Here is a 15,867-nt window from a genome sequence, read left to right as displayed (position 1 = left end):
CCCTCCGTCCCTTTTTTTCGCCCACCCTCACTACCCGCCCCCCCCCCCCCCCCCCGTCTCTCAGTTCCCACTTGTTTCTGGCCGACCTCTCTCTTACCCTTTCTTGACTTCTTTCTGACTTTTTCTGTCCCATGTCATGTCCTCTACCCCTACCACACCCCACCCCTGTCTCTGTCCCTGTGGCTCTACTCTCGTCTGTCTGCCTCTACCCTTTCTCCAGTCCCTCCTTCCCCTCCTTCCCCTAAATAAATCCCCTTTGTATCAGGTCTGTTTCATGGTGTAATTTCTCAAGGTATACCTTCACTGTGGGCCCCACCATGTACGCCCCACCATGCCGCAGTTATATTTCATAACAGTATGAGAATGTCACAGTAGAATTCATTGCTTTATTCAATAAATATACCTATAAAACAATGCAGGTAACCTAAGATACTTGGTGACATGGTCTTTTGTGCGTGTATGCTTCACAAGCACACTGCCTAGTTGATTAGATTGCCCCGGCTTCAGTCTGCAGTACCAGGGCAGTTCTGAGACCTTGGAACACAGCACATTGTTAAAGTTAATCTAGAGAGAGAGTCCGAGGATGTTGATTCCTACCTACTCCAGCACCTTCATCCAGGCAGAAGCACGATCTTTTAGAGTGGGAGGGCATCCACCCTGCTCCTCTTTGAATGAGCCCATCTGTCTTAGTTCACAGGGAAGGCACAGGGTTTGCTGCTGAAGAGGGCCATTTGCAGGACCTAGGTCAGAGAAACCAACAAAGCTTAAGGAGGGAAGCCACAAGACACATCCTGATGGCCGCAGCCTGTGCTCTCAGAGTCCAGCACTCTGAACCCACTGTGGCCTCGTTCTCTGCTCAAGTCCATCTGTGTGGTGTCCTAAAAGTTTCACTTCACATTCGGCACAGAATCATAGACCAGAAGTACTGGGAAGAGGCGAGAAGAAGGAATCCTATACTCTTAGATTCGATTCTGAGGGGTCCAAAATCCTTGCAAAGTCTCTGGGTGTGCTGACACATGGGACAAGGACATGCTGACACAAACACTCCACTGCCCTGCCCCTGTTCCCTCTCATTCCACACACTGGTCAAGGCCTATGTAGCCATCAGAGCTTTCAGTTAATGACAGGAATGGTCTGTGTCTGAGCTGTTTGACAGGGTGGTCATTAGCTGTCTATAACTACTGTGCACCTAAGATGGGCTAATGTGAACCATAAAATGGTTTTTTAATTTCTTCAGTTTTTATTAATTTTCATAATGTCATCCACTTCTGTTGTTGGTAAAAATAACACCACAGAGGGGATAAGATATAAAGGAAAGAGTTTACTTGGACTCGTGGTTTTAGAGGCAAAAAAGTTGAGGGACCACATCTGGTGGTGGCTTTTTTACTGCAGAGTCCCAAAATAGCACAGAACATCTGGCAGGGGCTTGAGTGTACACATGTATTTGTATGTGTGAATGTTCTGTCTTCTCTTCCTCCTAATGAAGCCACCAGGATGCACTTCTAGGGGCTCCATCCGGATGGCTTCATCTAATCCATCCGATACTAATAATCGCCCAGAGCCTTGCCTCTAAATCAGAGTGAGATTAGGTTTGCATACTGTTGATGTATCACTCACAGAGGGGACCAAGTTACAACACAAGAAACTGTAGCATATCGCCGCCCGGCCTGGATGGTCCCCAGCTCTAGTGCGCACCATTCTTTTGCTCGGACTCTGATCATGGGGGCCTGAATTACTAGAGTCAAGAGCTAAAACAGAGGCTTATGGGAGACCTCCTGGGAGCTTTATTATTGGAAATCTATGCTGGACTAGAACAGCTGTGATCTCTCCCAGAAGGCCAGTATGCTCCCTTTTAACACTTCCTTTCCTCAAAGTCTAAAAAACCCCACTTTCTTTCTTCAGGGAGTTCACAGAGCTTTAAGAAAAGACACACATTGTCTGTTCAGTTCAAGAGGCCACAAAAGGGCCTTACCAGCCAAGAGAGGGATTTTCCCTGGGGCAACAGTCTACCCCGCATACCAGGAGCATCTAGCTGAGAACTTGTTGGATATGCAAATCTGAGGCCACACCCAGACTCCTGAATCAGAAATTCCTGGGGTGGAGCACCGATCTGTGTTTTAACAAGCCTGCTCACTCTGATGTCCTGTCAGGTGTGAGAACCACAGCTCCAGAAGGCTTGGGGCAGGGGTGGGTGGGGGCAAGGGCTCAAGATTCTCAGAAGAGCCCCAAGAACTTACCCTTGAGTCTGTCTTGTTCAACATGCAGGACATGCCTGGGCAGAGGACCTGAACCACACTCCCACTGCCGCTGCCTGAGGTCTGAGTGCCTTCTGATATAGTTTAAAAACTTAAAATAATAATTTGCTTATATATTGCATTATTTAGGATAAATTGCCTGGTATTTTAAAATAAAATAAACGTGCACTGTTTAAGACAATGTTCTTGATTAGAATTCCTTGAGTTCTAAAGTCAATTGAGGGTTATCCTGGTTCAAAATCTAGGAAGTCTAGTACATTTACCTACTGGGCTCCAATCTCTCGACTTTGACTCCTTTAAAGAAAGCACAAGCCTCTAATACAAAACTTTTAAAAACTGAAAAATGACTAACCAAAATCTCCTCTCTCTCTCTCTCTCTCTCTCTCTCTCTCTCTCTCTCTCTGGTCTTGAACAATTTTTTCTATCAACCCAATTTCTCGGACAGTTTAGGCACGCACCCTCTTGCCACACATACATCTACTGCCTGGCTTTGAATGAACAAACCAGACAACCAAACTGGTTAGAGCTGTACAAAACTAATAGCGAAGGGTTGAGTGGGGAGCTTTCCTTAAATATTCTTTCGTGCCTGGATGCTGCTCTGAAATTTCATGAGTTAATAAACAAACAACAATGACAACAACAAAAGTTCAGAGGCAGAAATATTAAGTCTCAGGCTCTGGTTTTGCCTCTTGCTAGCCAGCCATTGGCTTCTTCGTCTTTTTCCTTAAGTTCTTCACGATAGCAGGAGTCTTACAATATGCTGGCAAGGTCCAATGAGCTATGTATAAAGAGGCTAGAACATAATAAACATCCGAATATCCATCTCTGCCCCTCTTTCCTTCTTCCATAAAGCTAAACAAAACAGAACGAACAAATAAAAAAACCCACCCAACCAACCAAAAACAAACAAACAAACAAAAAACAAAAAAAACAAAAAACACCAGACCTTAAACCAAACTAATATGACAGCTAGATTTGAATCTGACCATGCACCACAGGACTTTAGGTAAATTATTGAAATATTCCATTTGGGGTTCTTTACCCTTAAAGGGAGAATCTAAAAGTTGTATCTGTCCCATACATCTTTTTCATCAGGTCCTTTAAGGATTAATGTCTTCTTAATGATGCCGTTGAAATGCTTATTTTGTTTATGATTTATTAGTGTGAGGGGTATGGGTATGTGCATGTGGGCATGCTATGTGCACATGTGGAGCTCAGAGAATGACTTTATGGGTGGGTTCTCCCTTTTCATTGATGCGTGTTCCTGGAATTGAACTCGGGTCACCCAGCTTGCTCCTTAAGCAACGCCACTTGCTGAGCCATCCCACCAGCCCCAGGGTTAATGATCGTGATACATTCCACATGCACAGAATGCCTGAAATATTGCACAACTGAGGGTGGTCAGGGTTACTGACATCATCATGTTCTCGATTCTCACTCCAGAGAACAAGAAGGTTGACAGAGATCTGTCATCTACAAGTTAGTAATGTACACCCAGCTTTTCAGAGCTTTTATCAATTCTCTAGTGCCACAATCTACTGCCATGAAAGTTCCTATTTTTCTCTAGAGTCTAGAACATCTTTGTTGTTCTTTTTGTATTTGTAATTGGGTTCTGATAGGTTTTAGTAGCTGCTAGACCTATTCCATGAAGCGCTATTTCACTACAATTCTAGTCAGTGACTTACATTTATTTTAGGGAGAAAAGGCAAACAGAAAACTTCATTGGTTCTTATACTTGTGCCGTAAAGGAATTAGGAATGATGATCATAATTAGATTTAAGAATCTAAATTTTAAGCAGAGCATGGTGGCTCATATCTTTGATCCCAGCACTCGGGAGACAGAGGCAGGTGGATCTTCCAGGCCTGCCTGCTCTATATAGTGAGTTTCAGGTTAGCCAGGGCTACCCAGTGAGACCTAGTCTTTAAGAAGAAAATAAAAACAAAAATAGAAACAAAGACAAAAACAAAAACCCCCTAAATTTTACAAGTGTACTTAAAAAAAATTTTTTTTTTAAATCTCTCTAATCCTTAAAAAATGAAGAGGAGAGAAGGGGAGGGGAGGGGGCAGGGGAAGGGAGGTAAGGAAAGGGGGGAGGAGAGGTTAGGGGAGGGTGGAGGAGAGGCTAGGGGATGGGGGAGGAGAGGAGCTCAACCTAAGACAAATTTGAAAAGAAAATCACCAGACTATTCTAGGAGTAGTTATGACAGATTGTTGCGCCATGAGCACTGTCCCGTATTCCTGCACTACTTGCTTTGGTCACTACTTGTAACCCAGATTGTGACCAGAAGACCAGAGTTTTTCATTTCCCAAGCATCTGACTAGCAACCCTGAGCATTTCCCTCACGTGCTGTCTTGGCTTGGATTGCCACTGCTTAATGTCTGTTCCAATTTGTTCTTCCATCTGAATTGTTTGGATCGTTGTCAGACTTCTTGATGTCTAGTTTTAAGTCCTTCTGCAAATATATCCATTCATATATATGTATGTATATATATGTATGTGTGTGTCTCTGTGTGTGTGTCTGTATGTATGTGTATTTCCTGTAAGTGGCTTTCATTTTGTTTTGTAAATGCTTTAAATAATGTTCATTGAGTAGAGTAGCCCAATTATTGGTTTTTAAGTTTTGTTTTGGTTTTGCCTTTTTGTTTGTTTGGGTTTTTTTTTGGAGGGGGGTCAATTATGAGAAATACTGGCCACATCCTAAATCACTGTGATTGAGTTTTGTGTGGCCTCTGAAGGTTTTGTCGAGTCTGGTCTTATACCTGTGGTTAGCAGCAGCCAAAGGTCTGAGACTTGTTTGACAGACGTACCCCAGACGACCTGGCAAGTCAGTCCCTCTGGCAAGTCAGTCTTAAAATGTTTCTACGTCACACGACTCCGTGCCTGGCACACTTACTTTAAGACTCTTTTATAGAACTGAGTCTATGAAGCACCTGAAACCATGGGTGCGTCGTCGCCAGCGTAAGACAAGGCTCCTTTGAAAAATTATCTTTCGTCCTCTTGCCCAAATCTATGATTTTCCATTTTGTGTCTTTGCCAGTTGACTTTCTGGAAGCTTCTGCCCACTGATTGCCCATTGGTTAGAGAGAGTGAAGCTGTCTCCTGATCGCTTCTGTCCCTGTCCCCTAGGCAAAACAGAGCTTCCTGATCCAGCCCAGCTTCTTCAGTTCCTCAGCTCCATCTGAACCTGCTGTGTGCTTGGTCACCAGAAGTCTGAGCACTTTGGCTCCTGTGGTTCCTTGTTCAGCTGTGTAACTTTACCTTTCCTATATCGTTCTTTAGATATCTAAAAATTTTCCTTTAGCATCCTGTAAGTTAGACTTCTAACTTTGATTGTCTTCAGAGTGTCCCAGAGAAGCATTTGAAAGGGTAGACTGAGCCAAGCATTACAGACACATGCATGAAGGTGCTCTCATGAAACTAGCCAGTATGTACAATTAATATGTTAATTATAAAAAGTTACCCATCTGATCTCATCTTATTTTATACGTAGGCAATCGAGGTCCTCCTGTTTGTGACAGATAAACATCCATTATAAATAACTGAATTCATGGTCTACATGCTAGTAGCCATGTAAAATTAGACTAAACTGCAAACATAAAAGAAAACTAGGGGCGCTCCGCACACGCTGTGTGTGGAGTCCAGGCCACAGAAACTGCGTGTTAGGGTCGTGGGGAGACTCTCTGGAGTTAACTGACCAAAATGACGAACATAAAGGGAAAGAGGAGAGGCACTCGGTATATGTTCTCTAGGCCTTTAAGGAACCATGGAGTTGAAGGAGGGGCCGTCTCAAGACCACCCCACCTGAGTATCTATCCCATGTGCAATCACCAAAGGTAGATGCTGATGTGGAAGACAGGAAGTGCATGCTGATAAGAGCCTGATATGGATATCGCCTCAGAGGCCTTCAAGAGTCAGACATATTCAGAGGCAGATGCTCACAACTAGCCATTGAACTGATCATGGGGTTCTCAATGGAGGAGTTAGAGTGAAGACTGAAGGAGCTGAAAGGGTTTGTGGCACCATGAGGAGAGCAACAATGCCAACCAACCACAGCTCCCAGGGTCTAGACCACCAGCCTGGGAGCACTTAGGGGGGGGATCCAGGGCTTCAGCTGAATATGTAAAAGTGGAGGGCCCTGCTGGGCATAGGTGGAAGAAGAGAACCTTGACCTCATGAAGGCTGGATGCCCCAGGGGGTGGGAATTTTGAGGGTGGGGAGGTGGGAGTGGGGGGGGTGTTGATAGAGGTTACATCCACAGAGAAGAAGGAGGAGGGGCGAGGGGATTGGAGGTTCCGAGGGGGTGGTGGGGGATGGGGTAAGGGGACAACATAGGAAATGTAAATAAATCATCCAATAAAAAAAAAAATAAAAAAAAAAAATAAAAAAAAAAAAAAAAAAAAAAAAAATAAAAAAAAAAAAAAGGAACCATGGAGTTGTTCCTTTGGCCACATACACGCAAATCTACAAGAAGGGCGATACTGTTGACATCAAGGGAATGGACACTGTTCAAAAAGGAATGCTCCACAAGTGTTACCACGGCAAAACCGGAAGAGTCTGCAATGTCACCCAGCATGCCGTGGGCATCACTGTAAACAAGCAAGTTAAGGGCAGGATTCTGGCCAAGAGGATCAATGTGTGGATTGAGCACATTAAACACTCGAAGAGCAGAGACAGCTTTCTGAAGCGGGTGAAGGAGAACGATCAGAAGAAAAAGGAAGCCAAAGAGAAGGCACCTGGGTTCAGCTGAAGCGCCAGCCTGCACCACCCAGAGAAGCACATTTTGTGAGGACTAACGGGAAAGAGCCCGAGCTGCTGGAGCCCATTCCATACGAATTCATGGCCTAGTGTACAAAAGAGAAATAAAGACCTCACACCCCATACTGAGGATCCCAACCCCTGTCAAGTAAACCAGTGATCTTCCCTTGGGTTCCTCCCTCTGACCATCTGCTGACACATATGCCACCCTTGTGGAATGTCCAGTGAGCCATTTCCTCCTTCTTTGTGGCATCGTCATGTCTCTGAAGCTGTTCATGGGAGCCTTCCCAGACCCAACACTTTCTTCCTTCCTTCCTTCCTTCCTTCCTTCCTTCCTTCCTTCCTTCCTTCCCTCCTTCCTTTCCTCCTCTTCTTCCTCCTCCTCCTCCTCCTCCTCCTCCTCCTCCTCCTCCTCCTTCTTCTTCTTCTTCTTCTTCTTCTTCTTTTTTTTTTTTGTGAGACAAGGTTTCTCAGTATAGCTCTGGCTGTCCTGGAACTCACCCTATAGACCAGGTTGGACTTGAACTCAGAAATCCACCTGCCTCTGCCTCCCAAGTGCTGGGATTAAAGGTGTGTGCCACCACTGCCCGGCTGACCCAACACTTTCTATGCTTCATGGGCACTGGACTAGAGGTGCCGGTCTCATTAAGCTCAGGGCATGTTGGAGGAGTATATATCTTCTCCTAAATGTCTCCTGCTTTTCATAGGATATAAAACTCATTCTGTACCCACTTGTGGGCCCTATAAAGCAAACCATTCAGGAAATATTTCTCCCACTGGTAAATGAAGACCCACATCACAAAGAGTTTAATGTCTCTTGAAATTTAAGAACCTTATCCAGGGTCACACTTCCAGAACCAGGGATGGCAGGAACTGGATGCCAACTCCTCTTGGTCCCAAGAACATTTTCTCATTAGCAGGTTCCACTTTCTCAGAACAGGCAAGGGGGATATCTCTACAGTTATTAGGATTGTTGCTTAAGGGTTTGAACCTCCAGAAAGTACTTGTTTTAGCTTGGTCTAAATGGACAGCAGGCACAGAGACCATTGTACTTAGAACCTCATATTGGATTGGTGCTTTGGCTTAGAGTGATTACATTCTTCCTAACAATGGAGAATAACATTATGTACTTCATTTTTCACAGAACTGATCACAACTGTAATTACAATACCACTATTGTTATGGGTATTTCCGTATCTGACTCCCTCTCAAACTCTGTCAGAATACAGGCTCTACCTGTCTTGAAAATAAATAAAATAAATGTGTTTTTTTTTTAATTTTTATTTATTTATTATATGTAAGTACATTGTAGCTGTCTTCAGACACCCCACAAGAGGGCATCAGATATCATTGCAGATGGTTGTTAGCCACCATGTGGTTGCTGGGATTTGAACTCGTGACCTCTGGAAGTGCAGTCAGTGCTCTTAACCACTGAGCCATCTCACCAGCCCCCATAAATGTGTTTTATGTGTATGAGTGTTTTGCCTGCAAGTATGTATGTGCACCGAGTGCATGCAGTGCCTGGGGAGGCCAGAAGAGGGCATCAGATCAACTGAAACTAGAGTTACAGATACTTACTTGTGAGCCTCTAGGTAGGTGCTGGGAATCAAATCCAGATGTTTTGCAAGAGCAGTCAATGTACGTACCTCCTGAGCCATACCTCCAGTTCTCATCTGTTTGTTTATAACTGTGCCCTGAAGGTAAAGCTCGATACTCAATAAATATTTGTGGAATGCATGAATAAACATACAAATAAATGAATGTGTTTCTATTTGCAGACATTGTCTAGGCACCTATACTGATCCAAGCACTTACCTTAGCATCTCTCCTGCCAAGGCTGTTACTACAGTGCACATTTCCCAGGGCTATCTATACTTGCTATGAGACTTTACATTCTGCATGAAAGCTGGCTTAAAGTCTAGCTTAAGGGTTAGAATGACCAAAGCACATGTCTGTCTAGCCCAAGTTTAGACAACTCCTTCCTGATGCCTCATGTCCAAGACCTCCCTCACTAGGGTCTTCACTTGCCAGTCTTCTAAAACCAAGTCTCGTGGGTTCTGCACAAAACACACCTTAGATAGATGCTGATGGCTAATGATCTCTTTACTCTTCTTGGGGAGCTGACTTCTAATCTGTCCCATAGACATAAATGGAAAGCAGAACTGATGGACCACTAGGGGAAAAATGCTTTCTGCTTCCAGTCATGTGTCAATCCTCGCCCGTGTACAGAAACGTCAGCCAGCAGAGCATAGTCATAAGCAGTGTTCCTTAAACGATTACTCTGAAAGGAAAGGTGACCCTTAGTACTCCATAGAATGTGAGCCTGATCATAAAAAGCTATTAGAATATTCCCCCAGACTACCTAGGCTTGTTGGGTGAGCTTTATTAGATAAGGAAACCAAATACTAAGACATTCTAAGACATTTAAAGGACGCACACTGAGTGGATCTAGTAGAACAGGCTAGTTTGAGACAAACACTTTGGACCCAAGAGAAGGAACTGAGTTAGTGAGGTCTTTCAGTCAGTGATAGGCACACAGACCTGAGGTTCACATGGGAAACCTACTCTCATCTTGACTCCTGTTCTGTGTTCCAAAAATTCCCTTGTCTGAGGAGTAGGTAAAATGTAAGGATTTGCTATTCAAAATGGATTGGTTGCCCAGACACACTGTTTGTTGTTCCAATTCTATGGCCCTACCTCCAACCCCCAAAAGAGGATCTGAAGGGGAAGATCTAAAAATTTCCTGTGTATGAAGCCCTGATTTAAGATCAAAGATAGAAGAGTCAGCCTGACTTTTGGTCATGTGTTTCATATGTTGCCCACCCTTTACTCCATAGTTAAACATGCCTATTCCCACACAAGAGAAGAGGAATGTCACTCAAAAACACAATTCACAAAGCCTAATCAATCAGCATTATTTGATTATAGGCAAAAGAAACCAAATAGCACAGAGGAATCTAGTTGCAGACACAGAACCTGTTACAGGATCAGAAGAATCTATTTCACAATGGCCAGGGTCCAAGACAGGATTTAGGCAGCAGGAAATAATGGGACACCTGCAGAGAAAACTTCCAACGGCTTTCAGAGATGTATCTTCTGTCCATACTGAAAATTCCCAAGAGAGAATCTGATTGGTCAAGGCACAGTCATATGACAAGCCCTGACCCCCCCCCCCCAAGGAAGCAGAATACCCAAAGGATGAGGCTAGAGGGCCTCCTGCACCGTGGACTGGATATTCTTCTGAAGAAAATCAAGTGCTGGCCCCACATGCTTGCAGGCATTAGGAGAAATGTTCAGAGCTGCTCTGGGCCAGCTGACTACTGAGGCCTGGTCATCAGGAGAAACGAGGATGTGTGAGACTTTAGAAAGATGAAAGGAAATGTGGACGTTTTCTTAGAGTGACTGGTGTGGGGGGAGTTCAAAAGCAAGGGAAAACAGAGGAGAGACAAGAGTTGTGAGTGGATGTAGTTGGGAAGGCCAAAATGAGTGACCTTACATAAATGACTTCAAGAAGTCCAGTTCCTGGAAGCTGATGGAGGCAGATGTGCTGCATGTCTCCCAAGAGGGAGGAAAGCACAGGCTTTCTAAGGTATCTGTGAGAGAAGGCAGCAGAAGACAGAATGTGCAGGCTTGTAGTCTGCAGCCTGAGCCTGAGGACTGAGCACGTGCAAGTGTGCATGGCTTCCAGAGATGATGCAGAGCCATGGACCAGGCAGGGGAACAAGGCTTGAGTGGTGCCGTTGGGCATGAGCAAGTGCCAGGGTGTGATAGCAAGAACCTAATGGGCAACACTGTCATGGTGGTCTACAGGTCATCTGTCTCAAGACAGACTTTTTTTTTTTTTAGTAAAGATGTTGAAAATATCAACTTTGAGAGTAAAGTAGAAAATGGTCGCCATCATTGGATTCCAACTAAGAGCCGTGGAAAAATATCTCCAAGCACAGAACTCACTATAGTTTCGCAAGTACTTGGTGATACAGGCCAAGAGAGAGACAAACGCTGTACTTAACAGAGGTGACTTGTCCACTGTCACACAGATATACAACGAAAGCATAGGCCTGTTTGAGCCAGGCATATTTAACTTCATAGCCTATACTAAATAGCCTTCATTGGTATTCAGTATTAGCAGATCGAGTTATTGAGGTTTTGACCTGAATATGGTGACATAAATAAAACTGTCAATAGTTGACCCAAAAGTATGGCGGCTATGACTAGAGTAAGAACGTGGGTGGAGAGGAAGGGAGCTGAACAGGATCTGGGCACTAGATCACATGTGTGGAAACACACATTGAGCCCCGTTAGTACTTATCATTCAAATCTTCAGTCACTTTTCTACTGGTATGATGTGGTATGACCACAGCAATTATGAATGAACGTGTATTGGGGCTTACAGTTCCAGAAGGTGGGGGGATCTATGACTATCCTAGCAGAGGGACTGACAGCAGGAGGGAGGCTTGGCACTGGAGCAGTAGCTGAAGGCTTACATCTGATCCACAAGCATAAGGCAGAGAGAACTAACTGAGAATGGAGCGGGCTTTGGAAACCTCAAAGCTCACCCCCAGTGACACACCTCCTTCAATAAGGCCACACCTCTCAATCCTTCCTAAATAGTTCTTCCAACTGAGAACCAAATATTCAAATACATGAGCCTAGGGGACCCATTCTCATTCAAACCTCCATTCCTGTTCATTAATTTTTAGCACTTTATGCATATATGTTATATAAATGGTTGCATAAGAAGAAACTTGAATTTCTCTATGGTATTTGTTCATTTGTTATGTAGTAGGGACTTTGTGCATACAGTAGGCATCTCACAAACAGGGAATGATTGAGTGTTCACAGTAGGTATTTCACATTCAGTTGACCAAGATTGAGTATTCACAGAGATATGTATGATTACATATATGTACATATATGTACATATAGTAGATATTTCACATTCAGGTGATGATTGAATATCCACAGAGATATGTATACTTACATATATGTAACATATGGTAGGTATTTCACATTCAGTTAATGTGATTGAGTATTCACAGAGGCATGTATGATTAGATAGAGATAATGTGCGCCATTATTTTTATTCTAACTTATTTTTAGCTAATTAATTTTAAAAAGAAACTATCAAAAGTTATATATCTAAAAGCCACTTGGTCAAGAAAGACACTGAACATATGAAAATCTGTAGCTTGTCAAGTGTCTTAATACCAGTTGAATTGGGGCTAATGCCTTGGTGTTGGTCCCACACTGACCCCAACCAAGTAATGTGAGACTCCATTAAGACAGTTGAACCCAGGTGGCTTAAATAGAAACCAGGGGCCAAGGGTGAAGCTCAGTGGATGAGTGCTTACTGAGCATGTGTAATGACCCCTTTAATCCCAGGATCATAGTAAGTAAGTAAATAAGAATCCATGACACATTTATCTCAGGGGCCAGCACATCTTGTCAGGAAGTCAATGGGCAGTGAAGGAGATTCTAATGTCATTCCAGGAGTGGGGGTGTGGCAAAAGTACAACAGACCCAAAGCTATGAAAAAATCTTGTTGGGGGGAACTTACTCTATAGACCAGGCTGGCCTCAAACTCAGAGGTCCACCTGCCTCTGCCTCCTAAGTGCTGGGATTAAAGGTGTGCACCTCACTACCAGGGTCCATCCAGACTTTCTTAGAAATCCTATTTCCTCAACAGGACCTACTTTTAGCAGAAAATGGTGGTAGTCTCTTCCAAGTCCTCAGGAGGTTTGAGCCCACAACTCAAAGACTGACAGTCCAGTTTCCTCTGGCAAGGCACAGCCTCTTGTCCGGTCGGTCACTCTGTCTTCTGTGTTGTGTGCCTGCTCCGCCCACATACTCCCCTGCTCATTAACAGCGACTACAGTGTCTATTCCAACTCCCGAGACATTTAGAACACACGGTTGATCCATGATTTATTTCCCCTGCTCTTACCAGTGCTTAGCACTGTGCTTTTATTCAGCTAGTGCTGAACAAATACTTCAAAAAACGCTAAATAATACAAACTCTGAAAATGGCCGTATGGCTGATTGTGAGTACCTAAGTTAGCAATTTTTTCTAGTTTATTATTTCAGTTACAAAATAAGTCTGCTTTTCTCTCAGAAGATTGTAAATATAGAAGCAAAGTCTCTGCAACATAGTAGGTATGATAAATATAGATTGATTGAATGTATATTATGAATTGTACATGTATATATTTTTTTCTTTGCCATGTTGAACCCAGAGCCTCGTGCCTCATAGCACACAGGTGCTTGATCACTGGGTTATACTGCTATGACCTCTGACTTGGGAAATTAACTGAAAAATGCATATGCAGCATGGGCAGGAAGATAAATGCACTGAAAACTTGTGGCAATCGTCAAATCAAAATGAGACAAACAAAACCAATATTGGGAGGGGGTTGGGTGTGTCCACATCATCCTGAAATGCACTGAAAAGCCACCATTCCACATGCTGTAGGAAATAAGTCTCCAGCCTGTCACACTGCTTTGCATCCATACGGATGGCACCTTCCGAGGTTTCTCAAGATAACTCTCAAACTTACTCAATTTTCTGAGCTGACGAAGCCTCTTTTGGGGAAAACTCTGAAACAGAATGTAGCTATAAATAAATGCACTTTAATTTCTCTCTTCTAAATTGCGCAGGTCAGAATGCTTTCTAGGGTCTGGGTTTTCTTTAGTGAGGAAGATGTGCAAATGAGGAATTCAATGGTAAGTCAGACCTTGTCTGGAACGGGGCCTCTCTGCTTTTTAATAGGCGCTTTTCCATTTGGTTTGAGATAAAGTGGCCCCAATTATTTTAAAATCCTTTAAAGGAAAAGATATCCATAAATTATGTTGTAGGCCTCTCCTGGTTTCTCAGAGAAATTAAACTCTTACCTTAAATGACTTAAATCACATGCACGGAACTAGACAAAACTCCCTTCTGTTGTGTTACAAAAGGCAGACACAGCAGCACAGAATTTTAGAACTAAAAAGATAAATAGAAATAGATATAAACACACCCCAGCAGCAAACCTCAATGGGGAGATCAAAGCTAAACTTCCGCCTTCACAGAGTTCCCCTTAAGATTTTTTTCCCCTCTTTTGCACCATAATCTGAGCCTCAGAACCTTGGTTCCTATTCAGCCCCAAGATCAAACAGCTCGCACACATCTGCTGGGGTAGGGGATTCCTTCTTTCTTTCTTTTTCTCTCTTTTTTTTAAAAAAGGCATTCAATAATTGGTGGGGTGAGGGGAGAAGAGATTGAACATCAGCATAAAGACAACAGGAAACGGCACCAGCACACTCCTGCTTATGCAAATGAAGGCCATGGGAGTGTATGGACGAGGGAATATCTGTGAAAGGTAATACCAGCACACTCCAAGAAAGGGTTTTTTGTTTTGTTTTGTTTGTTTTTTGTTTTGTTTGTTTGTTTTTTTATTGTTTGCCCTAGCACTGAACATTATTTGTTTAGTTATTTTAAAGTTGAGAGGTTATTTTATTTCATGTTTTTCCAATGGAAATCCTGTACCTGACCTCTTTCAGAGCAGAATAGGCAAAGGCTGGGCCTGGGAGGTTCGGGGAGGGGGGGGGGGATCTACGATCCAAGCAGCTGCCAGCCATGCACACAGGCTTGGTCCCCACTGAGCAGTAGAAGGCTGAGGCCAGAAATGCTGAATGATATCCAAGACTGCAAACTTTGGAGGAGATAGCCTTCACACAAGATCGTAAGGATGGAAACTAAGATTCTTCTGGAGAAGTAGGTTGGGCATGTCTCAGGCAGAAGAACCTAGTCAGATTATTTAGTTGATAGAGCATTCAAGACTGAGAGTCTAGGGAGATCCTGGGTGTTCAGTCAAGAAGTGTATGCTGTGCAAGCAGGAGAACCTGAGCTTAGCTCGTTGTATCGAGGCACGTGTGTGATTTCAGTGCCAAGAAGGCAGAGACAGGAGGGCCCTCCAGAGCTTGCTGGACAACCAGACTAGTCCAATAGGTGACCCCCAGATTCAGTGAGAGAGCCTGTCTTGAAAAATAAGACGGAGAGCAACCAAGGAAGACTCCTAAGGTCAACCTCTAGGCACAGACATGTGGACCCTCCCCCTCTATCCCTCCCCCCACCCCTCCCACACACACAAAGAAAGAAAAGTACATTTGGGGATGCTCACATGCCTAGGTAACTAGTATGGTATGTAGAGGCCAGGACGGAAGACACCATGGAGACCAGTGACAATCTTGGCGGCAGAATGAGAGATTAAAGCCACCGTTTATTACAACGCTGGATTTCTCGACTCTTGGGTTTATCTTTTCTTCTATCCCAGATACCCCTTGTCATCCTGCATTCTTAGCTTCTGTTTCCAAACAATAAGAGTTACAGCAAACAACTGTTCTCTGTCACGATGCAAATGAAGAAGAGTTGTGTGCGCACACACACACACTCACACAACCTACAGTGATGAACACTCCAAAGTAACCTGGGGTGGGGTGGGGGGGGCAGGGGGAACCAACCTAAGTGAATCCCAACAGACAAGATGGTCTAATCATTTCTTCTTCCCAAAGCCCAGGAGCCCTGTTATTTCAGGGCTCTTTTGGTTTCTGAGATTGTCTTACTCAAGGTATCAAGGTGAGCCTGCCACTTGGCCACATTAAGGAAAGCTCAAGGACTGTATCAAATCACCCCCAAATCTCAAAGGCTCCATATAATGTTTATTTCTTGCTGGGGCAAACACTACGCACTTTCGCTCTTAGGGGTCTGTCTTTGTGCTTCCTTGGGAACCTAGGGTCCTTCTATTTGCCACCAGCCTGCAGTGTGATCACAGACTGGACAAAGAACTTCCCTTCCATGAACTCAAATTATTCAGTTACAGG

General features: G+C 43.8%; 1 pseudogene; it reads left to right on the top strand.

Moving 5' to 3' along the window:
- The first annotated feature begins 5,956 nt into the window (after positions 1-5,956).
- LOC114609443 lies at positions 5,957-7,102 on the top strand (annotated as a pseudogene).
- The last annotated feature ends 8,765 nt before the right edge of the window (positions 7,103-15,867 follow it).

This window comes from Grammomys surdaster, unplaced genomic scaffold, assembly GCF_004785775.1.
Source record: "Grammomys surdaster isolate TR1022 unplaced genomic scaffold, NIH_TR_1.0 125956, whole genome shotgun sequence".
In the NCBI taxonomy this organism is placed as follows: Eukaryota; Metazoa; Chordata; class Mammalia; order Rodentia; family Muridae; genus Grammomys; species Grammomys surdaster.
The sequence above is the reverse complement of the archived record's forward strand: the minus strand, read 5'-3'. Positions and strand labels throughout refer to the sequence as shown.